Source organism: Planococcus citri, chromosome 4 (genome assembly GCF_950023065.1).
Source record: "Planococcus citri chromosome 4, ihPlaCitr1.1, whole genome shotgun sequence".
In the NCBI taxonomy this organism is placed as follows: Eukaryota; Metazoa; Arthropoda; class Insecta; order Hemiptera; family Pseudococcidae; genus Planococcus; species Planococcus citri.
The window spans coordinates 34,772,139-34,793,652 of NC_088680.1; the positions used below are offsets into that span (position 1 = coordinate 34,772,139).

At 34.9% G+C, this 21,514-nt stretch overlaps 1 protein-coding gene and 1 non-coding gene across 8 annotated transcripts in view; one reads left to right on the plus strand and one right to left on the minus strand.

Moving 5' to 3' along the window:
* Positions 1-21,514, plus strand: part of Hr3 (Hormone receptor 3) — a 140,307-nt gene that overhangs the window by 59,794 nt on the left and 58,999 nt on the right. Inside the window, exon 1 of one of the 7 annotated variants that reach the window (XM_065360963.1) lies at positions 1,554-2,735. The exons of 2 other annotated variants lie outside the window; for them this stretch is intronic. The gene's annotated coding sequence lies outside the window, so the exon portion shown is untranslated. Of the gene's footprint in view, positions 1-1,553; positions 2,736-2,897; positions 3,176-21,514 lie in introns of those variants that run through there. 4 more of the 7 variants (XM_065360970.1, XM_065360967.1, XM_065360966.1 and 1 more) reach the window with 4 other exon arrangements.
* Positions 18,890-18,963, minus strand: TRNAI-AAU (transfer RNA isoleucine (anticodon AAU)). Its single transcript has one exon. It is a non-coding gene; the product is annotated as a tRNA-Ile (tRNA).

The following is a 21,514-nucleotide window of genomic DNA, read 5'->3' on the forward strand; positions in this document are numbered from 1 at the left end:
TGAATTACTTTTTTTGTAACGACCCATACCAATTACATCATTGAGGAAGAGGGGGAGGAGGAGGGGGAGGGGGAGAGAGACTTGCGAAGTTCAAATTTTTACCATGTCAATTTAAAGTCATTTCGCAACAATTTCTTGCAATTCTTTGTCAAATTTTTAAATAAAGCGAAAACAGAATCACTCTTCTAATTTCTACTTGTAATTAACAATATGAATCTCTCTCTCCCTCTCCTCAGCATAACACAAATTTTTAGAATTTTTAAAAGCAAACTGAGGCATAAAAAGCACATTAGAGTGGAATACCCAAAAAAAAGTCAACGGATTTTGACCAAATTGAGCAGAGAATTTCATTTTGAGTTGGAAATTACCCACAAAAATTTTGGCCCCAAAGCTGCTCTTGGAGGGAAGATATGAGCCTTTAAAGAGAGGACATTTTCGAAAAATTGTGATTTTTTCGCTTCTGTCGCTACCCAACCTATTTTGGTTTCAAATTTTTAACCGCTCAGCGAAGCCCTAAAAGTGAACTTGAATTTTGACGACAAAAGTATAATTTGACACAGAATCTCGGATACTTTCATTTGGGATGGACCATTTTTCCTAAAACAGGTTGGGTAGTGACTGGAGCAAAAAAAAACAATTTTTTTCAAAAATAACCCCTTTTGAGGGCTTATATCTCCCCTCCAAAGGCATCTCGGGTGCTAAAATTTTCTCTGAATAACTTCAAACTTAAACTGAAGGTCTCTGCTGAATTTGCTCCAAATCAATTTCCACAATTATTTACGTCCAATAATTTTTCATTTCCTTCCGCCATACGTCTCATCAAAATAATCTTCTTTAGCCATCGTTCAAAACGTCAAAATCGTACACCCGAATCAACTAAATAAATATAGGTACTTTCATGGGTCATCGCATCAAAACTTACCTACCATATCTATGATACGATTTTTATTTACAATCCGAATCGCGATGAATCTCGATGTTTACATTGGACCAACAACAACAATAGCAGGTATACATATCAGTTTAACACCTCGTATCGATTGGCTGCCTATAGTGCCTGGAGAAGCGGCCAAATTCTTTGGAAATCGTTGGCATATCACCGCCAAAGAGCTTGCCAAATGATCGCACCGAGTCGCTAAAAGCATTAAATAAAATAAGTATTCGTTCGTCGTATCGAGTTATTAACCCGTCGCAATAACACGACATTAGAATAATTTGATCGACTGTCTGACGTGATCCGTACTACAGGAGCACTTTGCTGACCACTGCTTCTACCTGGCAGCTCGGTGACCACGACTGGTACCTTGTAAAAGGGCCCTAAATGAAAAGCCAAAGAGGCGCGTAAGGCTCACTTTTAGGCATCCCACGACCGTGCGACGTACTTTTACTCGGGCGGGAAGGGGAATTTCGTGGAAGGGAAATGGCACAGTGAACGCAGCACGGTCGGTCGGGCGGGCGAGCGAAATACACAAACCCGGTCGGCGATATTCGGTAAGCTTCGCGCTATCCCGTTAATAGTATAGTTTCGTCACTAGGCTAAACGTGATGGTGGTACTCAGGTCATTGAACTAGGAAGGGCGTTCTCTCTTGTGTGTTTGAGGAACGAAACGTGCATACACGTACGTGTACGAGAGAGAGAGAAGGAAATACCGAAGTCGGCGAATTGTTTTTCTCTTTTCTCTCATCTATCGTCATTGTCGTCGTCGTCTGGTAAGACGGTAACATTTTGCCCGAAGTCCAAGTCGAAGTCGAGCCGCCGCGTAATATTTTGCGAAAAAATTTCTCTTTTCGCGGTGTGAAATTTCGTATATTTTTCCAAAGTGTGTAATATACCTACAACGTATCGATTCTGCGCCGATGTATTAATTTTTCCGCTCGTGTTTTCCTCTGTATTTCCTCGTTCTGTCGAGCTGATCGTCAATTTCGCCAGCTCCTATAGCTCTGTTCGCGTTCGTGATTTTTTTGCCTACGTATTCGGCCAAAAACCCTCTGCAACTCCGGTCTACGGTGTGCGAATTTTTACTCGGTTTTTTGATCACGTGCGTTGCGCTGTGTACCTATCTGTATCTACCTATAGAGCATCTTGGTGTTGATGTTTTCCATTTTTAAATGCTCGATAATTTGAAATAATAATTTTTCGCTTTGCGGTACATTTGCATAAATGCGCGCGCGAATGTAGTTTGTTGTGCGATTCAGTGTGTATCTTTCTATACTATATTCTGCTGCTGAGTCGTCGAGTGGTTGCCCTTTACGAAGGGGGAACGCACAACCATAATGTGGTTCGAGTTGCATTCGCAGAATTCTTCGCCATAGGTTCGTGTGCGAATTTTTCTCCATCCTAGCTCACAAGGAATAATATACGCGAGTTCATCATCATCAGCATCATCATCATCATCGGAGTGTACGTGCGATTGATTACCCATCGATTTGATTTCGTCGTTTCTTCAGTGTATTTACATCAAGAATAGCTCGGACGTGTCCTTTTCAAGAGATATTTCCAGCAAGTGCTCGATAAATTGCGTTGTTCGTTGAATTTTTTTCTACTTTTGTAATAATTTTACGCGTATCGAAGCTTCTTTTTACTGTTCCTGCCGCGTGATTTTTTCATATACTCTGCCGTATACCTATAGTAGAAAATAATCTTTATTTAATTATGGTGCATCGTAGAAAGCGAAAATTGCTTTACAAAGTTGATGACGTAAAATACATTACTCGTATTTCATAATTCGCCGCCGGTAAATTGATTTTCTTTTTCTTTTTTTTTTTTGCATATACGATCAAATTCTCAGCTAATTTGAACGCCGCCTTTCTTTTGTTCTCTGTATATTCGTCGCGAAAGACATCGAGTGCTTCATAGTGTTCTCTGTGAAAATGCTTATTCAGCTAAAAATTTAACGTCTGTAAAAATCAAAAAGCATGGTATCAATTGATAAGTTTATTCCTCGAAGATTGAATTACTAAATAGGCATTATAAATAGGCTTTTTAAGTTGGCTTTTCTGTGCAATTTTTGAAAAGCTCTACGATTTTGAGAAATAGTTCATGTATAGCTATATAGGGCTGATATTTAAACTTGTTACGATGCCGTTAGATCTTTTTCATTTCCAAGCATATGGTAACACTGATGCCGAATTTAGTAATTAGTGCGCAAATATGTTGAGTATGGGGATTGTGTGCGTAAGTAATTTTATTATTTTATTACATATTTAATTACCGCTTCGTACTGTATATCGTTTATGTATACCTACCTATCCTGTAGTAATCTACCTAGCTTTTAGCGTAGTTTATAGCTATCCCTGATTATCAATATAGGTAGCCTATCCTATGGCAAAACGTAGGTACCTATTCGAGCTTTTAGATTTCGTGTGCCCTTTTTGCCTCTATTTGGCTGCAATACCTACAAATATTACGAGTCGAGATTAAAGCTCGATGTACTACAGAGAAAGCTTCGAGTGAAATTATTATGGTACCCTTCGTAATACGAGTATAATATCGTAACTCTGATCCAGGGGCTTCGCTTTAAAGATTTATAGATATGGCGGAAACTAGCTATGTATGTGATGTGCAGTGCACTGTACTGTACGTAGAGACGACGACGACGCTGGCGACGAAGCTCACTTCGCTTTACAAACCTATACGTATACTACGTACATGCAGTATACGGTTAGAAAACTGGGTCAGTGGGAATTAACCACTGTAAAAACCAAATTCTTGGTCTTTTTGACTCGGCGTTCTCGTACGTACGACGTTCGTATCGTATATTTTCTCGATGGCACTGGCAGCGAAGATCACCTTTGAGATTATACTACGGAGCTCTATATACCCTTAGTTCGTTTACGAGTATGAGTCGAAAAGCGTCACGAGAGAGATACCCTCATACATATTCTTCTCATCGTTCTCTGCTACGATGAGGATGAGGATGAGGATCCCATCGGTTTGGCTGGTTCTAGAGTAGGTAGGTAGGTACCTAGTTGGAAATTCATCGTGGAACGTGCTCGTGCGGCGGCGGCGTTGATTGGTTTTTTATTCGACGTTGACGACGGTCTAGCTCGAGATATCGCGCCGCAGAAAAAGTTGATTACGTCATGTTGCATCGTCGTACTCGTATACTCTCGTACCTCTAGAATCTGGTATCTTTTCTTCTCTCTGCCGTGCTGCGAGCCTTAATAGGTTAGCGCGAAATTGTAAACGATAACGTGAACTCGAGTCGAGAGAGCTAGCTTATGCTACAGCAAGCATTACCGGTGTTCGGTGTTGATTTCTTTTACACAACCGTTACGTAATCACGCAGACATTAGACTATTTCCGAAATTATGACGTATTTTATCTATACCTAATATTAATATCTCGATCCCCAACCAAAATATGAAAAGTTGTCAATGCAGGAATGGCGAGCACTCGAATTTGAATTTCGATGTGATACTTACGACACTATAGATTACGACGATTGTCGAAAATATCGAATAAATCTGAAGAGAAATCGATCGAACGAGCATTTCAGGATACCGAATAGTGCACTCTTGTTTCTTCTCGATCTCCAATCGTGCCACTGAAACGAATGTCGAACTCGAAGGTCGCCATAAATTCGCAAATTACCGCAGCAAAATTGTTAATGATCTTTACCAAGGATTCAACTGCATAGCTGAGTATTCCGAAACCCAAAAATTTCATATGTAAGCAGCTTTTTTGGCGAGTTTTTTTGGACGAAACCTAGAAAAAAAACGAATTGAATTAGTAAAAATGAAAAAAATTGATATTGAATTTCGTAACATGAATGAAAAGAAATTTATTCAAAAATTCTACGAGCTTATTTTCATGCAAGCAGTTAGATATCAATTCACCCATAACCAAAAAGCAATCAAAGCCTAATTTCATGATTATCGCGATTCGTTTCCACCCCATTAAATATGAATCTTGATCGCTTCGTAATATTCAAAACAGCGCTACGATCAAATATCGTCTTGTCTTCGCCAAAATCTTATCTAAAATTCTGTATCTTAGGCTACTTTTAATTTATTATTTTAATAACATACCTACATTACACCTCTAGTAATGAAAAAATAAATAAAATAAAAAAATAAGAGGGAGAGAGGGAGACTTTTTTTACATTAGGTACCTAGGTATAGAGCTCTTGATTGGGAGTTCAATATTCTAGTACATATTGCTCGGTGTTTTCATCTAACACGTTGACACTCCCAAGTTCGAAACTTTTCACAAATAAGGCTACAAATTTATAAAAAAATCAAAGATGACCCATTCTCGAGCGCCAATTAAAATCTTTAATTTATCCTGTATCGTTATCTCATCCTCGACTCCATAAACGATATCTGATACTCCATCTATGTAGGCTTATATCTTCTGCAGTATACACAAATTAGACACCCCCAAGTTCCGTTCACCACAATCAATTAATTATAAATCGATTATAACGAGCACTATCAACTTACATTCCAAAAACATAATTACAACGGTATACTGCACGAATTTTCTCGAACGAATATTTTCATTTTGATCAATAATTCTATACCTTACACGTATTGACCATTCATTTGATCAACCAATTTTCTCGTATAAATGTAATGGAACTGTCTATCTCAAATATTTGTCACGTAAAAAGGAATCTCTAATAAAAACTACATCGGTTTTTACTCATTCGTAATTTCTTTCGTGTGTCGACATTGAAATTTGAATAAAATTGACACACGATAAGAATCGAAAAAAATCGATCGGTGAATGGTGAATATGTTCTTCAGGATTTTTATTCAAGAACAGAAACCAAAAATACATCAATTTTCATTCGTTCTAATTTTGTGTCGATTTCAGAGTTCAAAATTAATTTCCAATGAGAATCCCCCCCCCCCAAAAAAAAAATAATGGGCATAAAATCTTTTCTTCAAGGGATGTTTTAAATCATGGATAGGCCTAACATATGTTTTTTGCTGAAGAAAGTCTGACCAATCATCATGCTATTATTGAAAGTTTATTGTTTCCAAGTTCCTAAAAGTTAGACTTGATACCTGAAAGTCAACTTCAATTAAGTAAAAATTCCACAAAACGGTCACTTTTTTCAGTTCTCACTAATCTGACAGGATGTCAAAAATTCATGGGGATTTTTAAACTCTGATTCAATGTCAAGATTTCATCGACATTTTTTTCAAGTTTCCAAAAGTTGGACAAAAAATTCTGAAATCAGATACATGCTAAATACGAGTACGAGTATGTATTGAAAATTGACCAATTTTTTGCAATTTTTACTTAGAATACTACAAGTTTTCAAAACCCAGAATTGTAGGCATCCTATAAATACGTTTGAAATTAATTGAATTTTTTCAAAGTTTTTGGAAGTCTGACATGATATTTCGGAAAGCACCCCCCGCAAAAAACACATCTACATATGTGAAAAAATCGACGAGCCCATTTTTTGATAGAAATGTTTCGCAAAATCAGCGAATTTAAAGAAAAAATGAGCGACGTTCAACTCGTAGGTATTATTCTTCGTCTAAAGCTAAAACCGTCCTCTCAAATTTCTCTAAATTTTTTTTCATGATACAAAAAAATCTACACCAAAAAATCCATCCTTTTAGCAAATCGATTTTGAAATTCTTTCGAGCTCCAAAATCGAAGCGTAGCGTGGTGAAAATCGATGGGAGCTTGTTTTGATAGAGATATACCCTAATAGGTTTAGGTATCTCTGAGTTGAAAAAAAAGAAGGATATTCGAGTTCTTCTTTAACTTGAACTGAACATATTAAACCTTTTCTTCTGACCCTTCCTTTCCCTCACAAATTGCTTTTTCAATCAATACGATTTCCAAGCCATTCAAAAGTTCCTTAAAAACCACCTTCCATTGTGTGTTTTTTTTAATCATCTCCCCCCCCCCGCCTTTAAAAATGTATGCTGATTATTTCCCACGAATACCCACTTTACCGACGAAAATTTTAGAGATGCTCATGAACTCAGGGAGGAAACAAAAGTTTTTTTTTAAAGAGGGTGTAGATTAATGTTCTTTTTTGCTTCTGAATTTTTGGGGCTTTTCATTTTAAAAATAGAAACGAACTGACCACAGCAAAGTGAGGGCGAAAGTTTTGGAAAATTTGTATTTCGAAGAGTAAAAAAACGATATTTTTTATGCAGATGTAGGCATATTTTTTGGCCTCAAAAATCGTTGTGTTTCGAGAAATGAAATAAGGACATTTTTCATGTGAAGAGTTTATTTTTAGAGCTCAATAATTTGTCAATTTTTGTAGCCAAATTTTTAATTTTTTATTTTTTTGAAAAATTTCATTCTAGTTTTCAAATTGGCGTTTTCAAGTAGTTCTAAACATTTAAGAAATTCTCATCAAGTTTTGATGATTTATTGTGTTAATATAGTTGGTTTTCATTTTTGCTATCTAGAAGTTCCAGAAGTTATTAAATTGTCAATTTTGTCAATTTATACCAAAAAAAGATGAATTTGTCGTCCCTAGTTGTAGATTTATTAAAAAGAAATGGAATCAACTCACCCTAACGTTCTTCTAATCGATGGTTTAAAAATTGATACCTTACAACTAGCTTCTAGTTCTATAGTTTATTTCATCTGATTAGGTACTTCTTTACTATAAGCGTTATTTTTCTCAAAGCAACCAACAACAAATCTGCGCGAAATTTCGCAACAAGTCGCTTACCTTTAACCAGTTGTACGTACACTTCTCGCGTGAGAAATTTACGCTCATATAACAAGATTATACGTTGTCGATTCGCAAAAAATATGAGAAAATCCTCTGCCTAGGCCAATACACGACCGCATATTATAGGTGCTCATCCAAACATAAATTAAATCCCAATGCGAACGACGAATCTGAAATCAAATAACACCAGTACCATTTTTAATCATATTATAACGCACAAGGCCCAAAGGTATTCGTATTTTTCAATAATTAGAAATCTCGATTTCATATTCAAAAAATTTTCCAAATAGTCACCATGTTCTTAGAAACGATATAGAGGGGTTGGAATTGGAAATCACGATTGTAAAACTTCTTTTCGCAGCAGAACAGAAGGTGTAGCTAACACACCGTAGGAATAACTCATTTTCTTCCCTCTTTCTCGCTCTTATCACGAACGAAACCTTTGCTTATGTACTCGGTTTGCGATCGTATCGACGAAGGTACGAATGAAATTCCGATATAAAATTTCACTTGGCTGGCGGCGGTTAACCGCGATGACAGCTACAAACTTTCGTATCGATTTTCAATTTCCATCGAATTACCTATACCTATATCCGTCGTTGTACGAGTGTAGTTAAGTTATAGAATCTGAACACACAGGTACCTTACACAGTCACCACGAATACCACCAATTCTACGAGCTATAGTTGTTCTTGTCAGAAGTACATAAATGCTTTTATTATTAAAGCTCGGAAGTCGTAATAGCAAATTTTTCAATAATTTTACCCCATTTTGGGTAGGTATCAGATTTGCGGACAGAAAATGTACCGTATGTTTATCGATTGTGAAAGGTGCGCCGATTCGTATACCCTTCGCATGCAATATGCCTATTTTCTGTATTGCATCTGTGGTTGGACGTGAGCTAGGCGGAATTGAGAGAGAAGAGCCCCCCCCCATGTCAAAGTTCATCGTGAAGTTGAAAAACGAACGTATCCAGGAGGCGAGGAAAATTATTGAAAAATTTTCAGAAATTTCAGTCAGCTGACTTTGTACGAGACTTCAGCATCGTCAGATATAATATTTGAACTTGCATTTATTGAAGATTTTTTTTTCAAAGTGCACGAAGGATCAGTCAAAAAGTTGAGAGGAGAAGGGGGTGGATAATGAGCTTTCATTAGGTTCTCTTCTTATTGCTAGTTGAATTTTCAATATCTCTGAGAGAGGTGAGAGGAGCAACCTGTTCAGCAATTTGCTTTGAACTACACAAATTGAAAAGGGAAAATGAATTTATTGAAAAACGACCAATTTTTGGGTCCTAAAATTTTTTTCAACCTTGAAAAACATTGGCAATTCACCGATGTAATTTTTTTTAGAAATTTTGTCTCAATTTTTTCCTCACGTTGTGATACAGAATCTGGTTTCAAATTTCCTGGTTGGTAATAAGATTAGCCTAGGAATGGGTAATTTAGTGAAATTCTCAAAATCAGCATCATATAGATCCAAAATCCTTCAACAGGGAGCACAATGAACTCTATGCTCATAAAAAAAACAACGCCTATCCAAAAACCACCACCTTAATTTAAAATTCAATTCGCTCTCATATCCTAATTTCAACTTTCCAGCATCTAAACAATTCATTTACGAGTAATTTAACCTACACTAGATGACTCGAACATATCGTTGCCAACACCCAGGATAATTTTCCTTTCACTGTGACTGTGGAAAAAAAATTCAAAACTAGTTTTTTCACATCTCGAATCAGTCTATCTTTCTCTGGCACACGTACCTAGTCCTCGAGAGAATTTTTTTTGCACAATAACAACATCGGCATCGTCGCCATCGTCATCGTTCGCAGTCGTAATACCTTCAAGAACGGTTCTTTCTCTTCTTATTCTCTCTGGCTGCTCGGAGAAAGCCAAATAGCGTCTTCGCGTAACCAGTTTACATACAGCGTTGGTTTTTTTTTCTTTCCTCTTCGCCATACTTGTTTATCGGACCAAGCCTGTGTGCGCCTTTCTCCATTACGTCGTCATCGAGAGTCTCGATTCTCTTCCTATTTTGCCTCGCCGACCGCGCGCCGCGCGTGATTGTAATTTCACGCCACAACATTCGTAATATTTTTCTTTTCCTTTCGCTCGTCGTAAGTCGTAAGAGCAGCGAGTGAAAAAAAAAACACCGACATAGACGCGACAGATTCGTATAAAAAAATATCGAATCGATCGCGGCGTTAGGTGAATTTATTTTTTCGCATTTTTCTCTCTCTCTGGCGCACTCTTACAATCTATATAATTGTCAACTGTATAGTCTAATTTAAAGTTCACGTTAAAACTTTGACCTAGAATGTAACCTGACCTAGCTCAAGGACGTTTTAAGTAAGAATCAAACTAAGTATATTCGTGTTAACGATAAAATATTATGTAGAGGTATAAACATTGATATACGGACGTCAGACCGTGATGTATTTTAGTCGAAGAACGCTGAAAATTTTGACATTTTTTCGTCGTCTCGATGGTTTTATCTTCTTCCCCCTTTCACTCTGGCTCATCGCACGAGTACCTAGAATGCAAAAGTTTTTTTTTTTTTTCAAATACACGACACACGTACAATGTACATTGTACTACACACACAATATAAGGTATATTCCAATTAATATTTCACTTTTTTCTCTCCAAAGTTCACATTGTGCACGCACAATTTACAAAAGCGTGTCCTGCGGTATCATGTCACTTGCAGCTCATCGTTCTATAGGCCTTACGAGTATGTATAAATTTAAACTACGAATGACGTGAGTTTGATTGATTCGTTGATTCGTGTTTATTCGTACCTTTTTAGGAATCTTGCCTGAAAAACTTATTCCAGCCGAGTGAAATATACCTACGTCACAGAACAAGAATATCCATAACTAAGTGTAATCGCCTACAAAAATATAAATCGAATTAAAAAACGAAATTTACGAGGCGAAAAAAATCACGTGCAATTGCCTTACATCATCTCTTCTCTTTTCTTCTCGCAGTTCTTTAGCTGCTCACCAAATTGGAGTTATATTCGTCAGCACAAAACTAAACCGAGCGATCGATGTAAATGGTAGCCGATTTTCAAAAAGAAACAAATCGCTGCGAAAATTCTTCTCGACGAGTTGACTCATTGTTTCGTTGGGATAGCGACGCGACGCACTTAATGAGGAGCAAGGGGAATGACGATTTATGGTTTGAAAATTTATAGAAAAAATTCTCTCGTATTTTTTGTGCTTTTACGACTCATTTCTCAGTTTTATCGTGACAAAGAATTTTTTGCGTTTTTCTTTGTACAATTATTATTCAATTGAAATTTTCATTTTTTTTGGTTCATTTTTTGAAGAAAATTCAAAATTTGTTGTTATTAAGTAGATGCATTAAGAATAAGAATCTATAAATGTAGCTAAGGTTTGTTAAAGAGAAAAAGACTCTTTCGCTTCTTAAAACATTTTCAAAGTCCCCATTTAGGTTCCAACTTCTCAAATGATTTTTTTTCAATTTTTTTTAACTCCATTCTGAAGGAACGTATGTAGGTAGTTATTTAATGAAAAGGTAAAAATATGAATTTCGAGTCATTCTGGAGCCTCCAGTGCAATTTTTGATTTCTCCGAAAGACATGAAAAAATCGAGTTCTTTGTGGCTTATTCTCGACCTCGGGGACCTCCCTAACGAGTTTACGCCCATTTGAGTCGATTTTCAGACGGACACCTCGAGTGCGTTTTTTTGACAAAGATATTTTTAATGATAAATGGAAAATGCTGGCCAAAAAAACCCACTCGAGGTGCTTGCCTGGAAATTTGCTAAATTGTGGATAATGCCTTTATACAGGTCGAGAATTAGTTACAACAATTTTCAGCTGGCCAAAATAATTTTTACACCTTCTGAAAAAAAAATTGAAATTTTAGAGAAATCGAAAATCACGCTGAAGGCTTTAGAATGGCTCAAAATTGTGAAATTCACTCGGCAGATAAGTTTTAGGCAAGTTACAGTCATTTAAGCAAATTTCAAGAATTCCCCTACGAACGTAAAAATTTAATTTTCGAATTATTCCTTCGGGTTGGTAGGTAATTTTGATCTAAAAAATGAACAAAAATTGAAAATGGAACTCCATAGAAACTCGTACGTACGTAAGCAAACAGTATACTTTTTCGTAATTTTTGCCAAAAAAGCAATTTTCTGGCAAAAAGTGAGACTTGACAACAATTTTAGCAAAAGGAAAGGGCTTCTTAGCAATTTTTGGCAAAAAAAAACAAAATTTTTGGCAATTATACTAAAAAGTGGAAATTTTTAAAAATACATTTGCAATATGGAGAACTTTTGACAATTTATGCAAAAAACAAGACTTTTCGTAATTTAACTTTTTGACAATTTTTGGCAAAAATAAACGAGACTTTTGGGCAGTTTTTAGAAGAAAAAGTGAGACAACGAGAGTTGGTATTGAAAAAAAAAAGACTTCGACAATTTTAGCAAAAAGCAACTGTTTGACAATTAGTGGCCAAAAAGTGATATTGTCTTGCAATTTTTTTTTCAAAAAATTGGGTCTTTTTTTTTGTAAAACGCTGGACATTTTGGTAATTTTTGTGAAAAAAGCCCAACTTTGGGTATTTGAATTCGTGGGGGGGGGATAAGATTTTTAAGCATATTACAGGTTTAGCGAAAAGCAAGACTTTTGGCAATTATTGGCAAAAAGTTGATACGCACTTTTTCGCAATTTTTGTCAAAAAATGAAGAATTTTAGCAAAAGATTGGTCTTCGTTACCATAACGTTGAAAAGGCATAGCCTCTTAAAAAAGAATAAAAAAGTTTTGGAAAAATTGGATTTTTGAACATTAAAAAAAGGTAACTTTGGCCGCCAAAATTTAAAAAAAAAACAAAACAAAACAAAACAGTAGGTTCTCGGTTATTGAAACCGAGTACGACAACTCAAGTAGAAGCCCTGAATTTGGCGAGCTGAAATTTCGGTTGTGGCAGTTTCAGACCATACTCTTGGAGGTGAACACCTTGAGAGATTCCTCAATAAGAAAGATGTAAAACCCAAAAATTTGAAAAATACTCTCAAAATCTGAAACGTGCATTTTTTAAACAGGAAAGAGAAGAAAGGAAGAGAGGAAGGGAAGGAGGGAAGTAAACTTTGAGAAAAACAATATCCAAGGTCCCACAAAATTTTTTAAAATGTTGAGGAAAAATTCTGCACTTTGACTCGGAGTTAGAGATATTCTGAGATCATTAAAACTTTCTTTCCCGCACGGTTTGGGCGATTCATTCATTTTGAAATCCTTTTTAGTAATTTTTGTGGTAGCCAGACGGCATTTTCTTCAAAATATTGCTGGAATTTCAATGAAAAATTAAAAAAATGTAGGTATTTTTTAATTTTAAATTTTATTGTCCTATTTTATTAAAAATCCTGTAATTTAATTATTTTAATTTCATATGATCGGAAAATGAGTAGTTTCCTAGACAGTTTTGTGGTTGGAAAATACGTCCTTAACGCATCTATCAAAACAAGTGCGGAAAGTAGTTATTTTCCTCCCTAGGGAGAAAAGTAACTGTTTTCCGCACATGTTTACAAATTCAAAATTAGCCATTTTTAAAAATTTCAGCATTTATTTTCCTCTCATATGAAATTAAAATAGTATACGCGACAGGATTGGACAGTAACGCGATTAACTTGTGCGATTTAAGTTACTCGGCTTCGCCTCGCTCCTTAAACTTCGCACTCGTTAATCGCATACTTTCCGCTCCTGTCACGTAATATACTATTTCAACACTCTGGATCGAATTTCGATCTAGAACCGCAATAATTACTTGCTCAGTCATCGGGAAATCCCTCTTATTACTCCCGCTTCCATCAGTAAATATCATCTCCCCTACCCCTCAAATACATGTATGATATTTCCAGTGAATATACGTACGTATGTACGTAACTTTGATGCAATTCAAACGTAATTTCCCAACTTTTCGACTCAAAAAATATCATACTATCTCAACAAACCCATAAAAATTAAAAACGTTCATCATTTCGTCGAAGAATTACTCATTACTTAAAGTTTCCGCGAATTTGTCTTTATCAGGCCAGAGGCCACCCGCGACGAAAGTTCGTAAAATGAAAATAAAATAAAAATGGCGAAGCAGGAGGCAAACTTCGAAAACCACATACACAGAGCAGACACTCCGACACACGGATATTGTAGATACTTTTTTAAATGTACTTTCAATGTAGCCAATATTTGAAAAAAAAAAAAAAAGTAAAAATAAAAATCGAACGCCAGCGCCGTATGAAAATACTCGGGCGTACGTACGTCGTACGTAATGTATCGATGGTACACACATAATTTTCCTCGATTTAGGTGTATTTGTAATAGATAAGGAGTCATTGACCTGGCGGTTAATCACCTCGGCTTACCCATTTATTATCAGCTTATATGTTTTGTATTGTTTGAACGTTTTCCGACCAAGTGTAATTAGATAACCTAATACTGCAAAGCTTCTCTCTCTCTACTGCCTTTTTTCTCTCCTCGTCGCTGCTTTCTTCTTACATATACATATTACCCTTCTACCACTCGTGAACTTATTTACACGTTTATTATAAATGTAATATAACGTTTATTATATGTACATTAATAATATGTATACGATGTACAGATATATACAAATATGCCGAAATCGAACAAAGTCTGATATCGCGAGCCGCGAACGCTTATCTCGATATTTTAGAGTTGAAAAGTTTACGTACGTATACGCGAACGTGAATTAATATTATTATCATACGTTCGCCATTCGACAGCTTGTTCGCACATTTATCTCCATCTGTCTAGCTCTCTCATCATCGATATACGAGCAGTGATAATCGCGCAGAAAAAATTTTTAAATTACGTTTTTTCACTCTTCCCTTTTCTCTAACGTACATTCACTCCTATAAAGACTTATATTTTTCTTCATCTTCTTTACATTACATTACATAGGTACGTAGGTACCTATTGCCTTTTAATAGAAAAAAAATAACGCTCTCGGTTAATACATACAGCTACATATTATTTCCTTTAGGTACCTATGTATCTCTTTCTGTTCTGCACTATTTTCTGTCAGGCATGTCTCTTCATTTTACAGCGTATTATACGTAACAACAACACAACGTCGTCGTTGCCTTGCCTTTCACATCAAAGCCCAGTATGGATGTTGAAATTGAAAAAATAACGATGGCTTTTCTAATTAAAAATTATAAGTGTGGTAGTCGACGATACCATATACCGTGTACGTAAGTTCATAAAGAGTAAATTTTATCCGAGAGCGCGAAAAATCGCATCGTTCGTGGGCCACTGATAGATAGATACACTTACGATGTGCTCAAAGAGAATAAGGAAGTAGGAAAATTGTAAAAATAATGAATAAAAAATAAGATACTGAAAATATGGGAAACTTATCAATAATTTTATGCACTTGCTTGTAAGATCATTTAACGTAATTTTCATTCAAATTTATTTTTTGATTATAAAAATACAATACAGTTTTCGAAAGAGTTACAATATCGTCGAAAAAATTCTACTCATTTTCACGGTGCAATTTTTCGGCGAGAAAAAAAACGTAAAATTTTTATTTTTATTTCCAAAATGATGTAATTCTTTGAATGATGCTCCTCTCTCCTTTCGGTGCCTTTTGAGATGGCATAAAGAAGATATAAATTCTGAATTTCTGAAGGCGATTTTCAAAACAATTTAGGTACGAGAGGAAAAATAGATAAAAATACAGAATTCCAATTATAAATACCTACGAGACTCCCCCCCCCCCTATTCAGCTTAAAACTGCAACCACCTACGAGTAGTTTTCCAGTTGTTAGGACCACAATGTCTCACAAAGAACCCTTTACAACTGGTCAACTTCAATTAAGCTGACATTTGATTCACTCAGGGCTCGACTCAATTTTTCCAAAAAAAAAGTAACTTGTGCAATTTACATTTTAATACGGAAAAAAATTACCAAAAAAAACAACAACAAAAACAAAAACCTTTTCGTTTAAATTCAATGTAAAAAAAAATTACGAAACAAAATGTTCCAATGAAAATGTGATGGTAACTCAAACAAAATTTTGGTAGTTCCAGTAAAAAACACGATTTGTTGACAAATATTAGCGAAAAAGTGATTACATGTTTGCAATTTTTTCCAAAAAAACTGAGACTGTTTCGCAACTTTCTGGCAAAGGAAAGTTCAATTTTTGGAATTTTTTACAAAAAATTAATTTTTTTTGCAATTTTTGACAGAACGCGAGACAATGACAATTTTAGCAAAAATCAAGGCTTTTTAGCAAATTTTGGAAAAATAATGAAACTTTTCAGCAAAAAAATGAGATATTGTCAATTTATGGCAGAAAATGAAAATTTTTGGCAATTTTAAATAAATAGAGAAACTTTTTAGCAATTTTGGTAAAAACGAAAATTTGGCAAGTTTTTGGCAAAATGCAGAATTTTTTGGCAATTTTTGTCAAAAAGGCGAGACTTTTTTACATTTTTAATAAACAAACGAAATCTTAAGCAGTTTTTGGCAAAATAATAATAATTTTTTTGGAATTTTTCGCCAAAAAACGACAATTTTTGGCAATTTTTGGACAGGAACAAGACTTCTGGCAAATTTTACGAAAGGCGAGAATTTTTGCAATTTTTGGCAGAAAGTGAGACTTGAATAATTTAAATTTTCTCAACATTGTCATCATTTTCGAATCGATCTGAAGCCTCCGGAAAAAGTTGACTTTTTTCCAGCAATTTCAAATTCAAATCGCTCCAGAAAATCTTGTAATCAACTTCAGCAGCTGAACGTTTAATCCTGTCAATAAGTTCAGACGAATTGCAAATCTAAAGTGATGAATTAAAAAATGTATTTTAGTGTTTTTTTTTACAAACTTGAGAATCTCAAATTTTAAAAAAATTTCAAAATTGTTAATTGTTGCAACAATTTGTAATTTACTGTCTTAATCGATTTGGAATGTCGGACTTACGACAGAATTACATTTTCAGCAGCTGAAACTGATTACAACGTCAGCTAGAGCGATTTGAAATGGCTGGAGAAGAGTCGACTTTTGCTGGAGGATACATATTGACTCAAAAATAGTAGCAGCCGACTTGGGAAGTCGATTTTAGCGGTGAAAAAAATATTTTCAAATTTTTGTCTTTATTTTACTTTTTTTGTGGAAAAATTAATTCCAATAGGTCATTTTCGCTTTTTTAAAATTCGCCAAAAATTAAAAAATTATTCAACTTTGGCAGATCGACAAAATAATTATACAGTTCTGAGGGTCCGGGTAACATGCTTTTTTCAATGATCCAAAATTCAGCTCAATTAGTTCACTGGTTGCAGAGGTTCCTTTGTCAGCAATTTTTCCCATTGTAAATTTGATAATTTGAAGGACGGTGCAGAATGCAAAATATCTACAGAAGATTTTGGATGCAAATTTAAACAATCTAAAAAATTACTGCCATAAAATGGCTCAGAAAAGGAGGAAAAACTTTCCAAATCATTGTGATGTTTTTCATCTGTTGACTCGGCTTCAATAAAAAGGTTTTTGGAAAAAAAATTCTAGTTGAGTTTGAAAAAGGATTTAAAAAAAAATAAGCATAAGCTCATAGTAGGATGGAATTATTATTGCAAGCATTCGTAGTCATTCTGCATTTTTTCAATAATTACTACACAACTTTATATTAGCACTTTGGAGGAAGGGAAGGAGGAAGGGGGAGGTAGACATAAAAAAGTAACGAAATTTCAAGTTTTCTTTGAGCCCATTTCGTATAAATAAAAAATAATTTGAGAATAAGATGGTTATTTAAGGATGCATCCGTACCCCGAAGACATCCTCTAAACTGGAAGCTTCCTTTTCATCCACATTCTCGTTCAACAGCAAAAACAGCGATTTCATAAAACAAATCTGCAAAGAAAAATATGAAGAAATTATGAACTTTTTTCTATTTAAATAAATACATCCTAAAGGAGAGGCTTGATCAGGTGAAAATTTGTTTAGGTGCTTTACACGATCGTATACCTCATCCAGGGGATTTTTCTGGATGTAATCCTTACCTATCTAAAAAAAAGCTTATGTCTTGATTTCTCTGAGATCGAAAACGTAAAGATGTAAAATTACGTAAATTTGTCAAAAAATCGCAAAGGTCCACAGGAATCAGGTCTATCATTGGATCAACATTCACTTGAAACCATTTTCGAGCCAAATCTGAAATAAAAACAATTTTTTATCATTAGTTTTACGTATTTCTACACATTTTTGTATTTCAAGTTTATAATTATTTCGAGTAATTTTTCATAATCTTTCAAAATTGATCATTTTGAATTTCTTTGATTATGATCAAAAGTTGTCTTTAGGAGAAAAAAAATCATCATCAAGCTCAAAATGATTCCAAAGGCTGGTAACTCTTTGCTATTGGCATAACACTGCAGATTGACAAGGTACAGTCAAAGTTTCAACGTAATTAGAATAGGTAGTTAGGTACTTATTCGTATACATGACGTATTCGTGTACATACACACACATGATAGAAACGAAATTTACAGAGAGACGATTACGTCAAAATTTGCTCATCACTTCATCATGTCATCGGTCTAGGTACATACATAAATGTTTTACGCAGCCTATAATATCACATAAATGAATAACCCATTAAGAAAATACAATAGGTAGCTGTACGAGTAAACTACGTAGAACATCGTACTATACGAGTCGAGTCTAATAGTACACCACGTTGGCCACGTTTTGATAAAATGTTTTCCAACATAGAAACAAAAACCTCATAAGATGCTACCACGGGTATATAAATTTAGACCCGTCTTTTAATGGTGACCTACATTCGAATCTAAACGAACGCACTAACGACCGAATAATGAATAAAGAATACGATAGGGAAATAATACTGTACTGTACACTACGCGCCACCGTCGTCGTCGCCACCGCCACCTTCACCATTACCATGCCACTGCCTCAGTGCCTCCTCAACAATAAGCGCCCCCGCTCTCGTCTAATTTAAAAGCTTTCTAATTAACGAATGATAAAAATTTTAGTATCGTGCTCAAGACCCTTATACCACCTTGCTCTTTTTTTCCTTTCCATAGGTGCCCGTTATTTCGCGAATTTGTTACCTCATCTGCGTCCAAATTGAGTAAATTTCGTTTTTCAGCAAAAAAGTCTCTAAAGGAGCATTTTTTAAAATTTTCAGCGTGAAAAAAAAATTAAAAAATATTTGGCCCATGGGGGGATCGAACCCACGACCTTCGCGTTATTAGCACGACGCTCTAACCAACTGAGCTAATGGGCCAGATATCAAATCAGCTGCTTTTCAGCGCGGATAGGTAAAAAGATTAGATACGAGATTCTGCCTTGTATCTGAAACACTTGCGTTTAATTTTTTGAAACACTATTTTGATTTTTTTTCGATGATGGATCATTTTATCAAATCTTTAAACCACTTTTCTTTTTTTTTTAAAAATATTGGTTTAGCAGATGAATTTGAATTTTACTTGTCTTATTTCACAGGAACTCGTTATGCAACTCGATTTCCCCAATGACTAGGTACAGGAAACGAGCGAGGGCTAGCGAGAAGGGAGGGTGAGAGGGCGAATTTATTACGAATACTTTAATCTACACATTCAGAACACACTGTAGTGATTTTTTTTTATCAATTTTGATGGATGAGAATGGATTTGGGAAGTGTGTCATAGACTCAAAGTTGAAAGTAATTATAAGAATTTAATATTGTTTGATCTCCCATTATTTTTCCAATATTCAAACATTCGTTTTTTTTTATCTACTCGATCATCTAGTCTCGATGACTTGTGACTTTTGCTCAGAATTTTTCAATCCTCATGAATTTCAAACACATTTACCTAACCTAAATTCTCAAATTTATCTATTCAACATACGTAAATCCAAATATAACGACAATCTTTCATCATCGTCTGCTTCAGTACCTTATTATTCCGCCAGTACCCCTATATAAAACAAATGTTATAAATTTTTCCCAAGATTACAAGCACGAGAACGAGTTTAGCCTATACACATTCCGTATAATTTTAAAGGCGTATTTTTCAAATTCCTGCTAAAAGCTGACTGAATTCCTTTAATTTTGTTTTCTATTCTTGTTCTGTCTTCAAAAAAAAAAAAAAAACATCACAAAAGAAAATGCCTTCCGTAATTGCCCTTATTTCATCGCTTAATTCCATCTACAAAAGAAAAATAAATAAGAAAAATACCACTGTTCAAAAATCCGCATTCAAAGGCTACAGAAAATTTTTTCAGCTCGTTTCGTACTGTACATAAGTAGCATTATATTCGTCGTCGCATTGGACCCGAGAGTCGAGACTGGCATATAGAAAAAGGGGTGAGAGAGATAGAGACAGAAAAAGGCCGAGTTACAAACTACGCATCCGGGCTATATCGATTCTCAAAAGCTTCCATTTCTATTATGACATTTCATAAAAGCTCGCTCGCGCACACATACACAACTTTTACACACTTTGACTTAGCTCACAGCACACGTTTCATATCCACAACAATATTCTATCTCGTGTCATCGTAGTCGTCGTCGTATAGTACGTGGTACTATAAAAACAATGCACTAAACATAGTACACATAAGAGCCCTATATTATATTTTCTGTCGCGAAGAATACCCCCCCTCCCCTCTGCCCTCGGCTCGTCCTCTTTCATACGTAATTCCAATTGCCGAAAACTGCGCTCGAAAATTGCAGATAGTTTAGAAAACGCCAGAAGTAATTTCCTAGTAGGGTGAGCATAATTACGAATGACAAAGGTAGAGGTATACCTACTTTTCTCAACGACTTTGAGGCGTAAACGAGGCAATATTTCCTTATGTTAGTTTTCTTCTTCCTTATCAACGTTTTCATTACTTTAAGACGCTTTAAAATTAAGTACGGAAATGCCTACTGAATTTTCAAAACAGAATAAGTTTTTTCTCCAACGCTAACCTAATCATTTAGTTTTTTGAGTTTGAAAAAAAATGAAAATAATACAACATGGTGTCTCAAAAAATGTAAAGATAAAAAAAAGGCCTCTAGTAGAACATTTTTTCAAAATGAAAAATGAGCCAATACTCCCCCCCCCCTTCAACAAAAATAATCAAAAAATCCAGAATTTTCATGACAAAAATTGGGATACTTATTTGAAAAAAAAAATTGAATTGGAATGATCACTTATTTTGGAGATTGATTTTCCTCCATTTTCTCCAAAAAAAGCCAAGTTGATAGAACTTTGCTGTAAAATTCTATCAGCTGAAATTTTTTTCAATTGTTTATTTACATTTTTTGTGAGACCTTCAAAAGAAAAATTATTCAATATGCTTCAGAACGAAAAAATTTCATTTCCTGTTTTCAGCAATTTTGACAGCTCACAAAGAAAAATTTTTACATCTCAACAAAATTGGAATAAAATAGGGTAAAATAACTTCGGAACTTTCGATTTTGATGATTTTGATTTTTCATTTTGAAATTTCAGGAAATTCAGTTGAAGCATAAAATTTTTCAGCAGGAAAAAATTTCATCTCAGAAGACTCCTGAACTTTTATGAAAAATATATTAATTCGAATTTTCGAGCTTATTGATACAATGTAGGTAATTTCTTTTTCGAACTTGATTTTTTTCAAGTTTGATAGTTTCTCAATTCTTATTATATTGAAGTGAGAAACTTACCTACATCTCAATTTCTCTTTCAGATTCCGAAATGAAATTTCAACTAATTTTTAAAATTTTTGCACTTTTTTCCTTGCAAAAATTTTTAGTCCTATTTTAATCACAGCAAAATTTTTTGTAAATTTAAAAACATAAAAATGTTGCCAATTCTCAAAAAAATTCA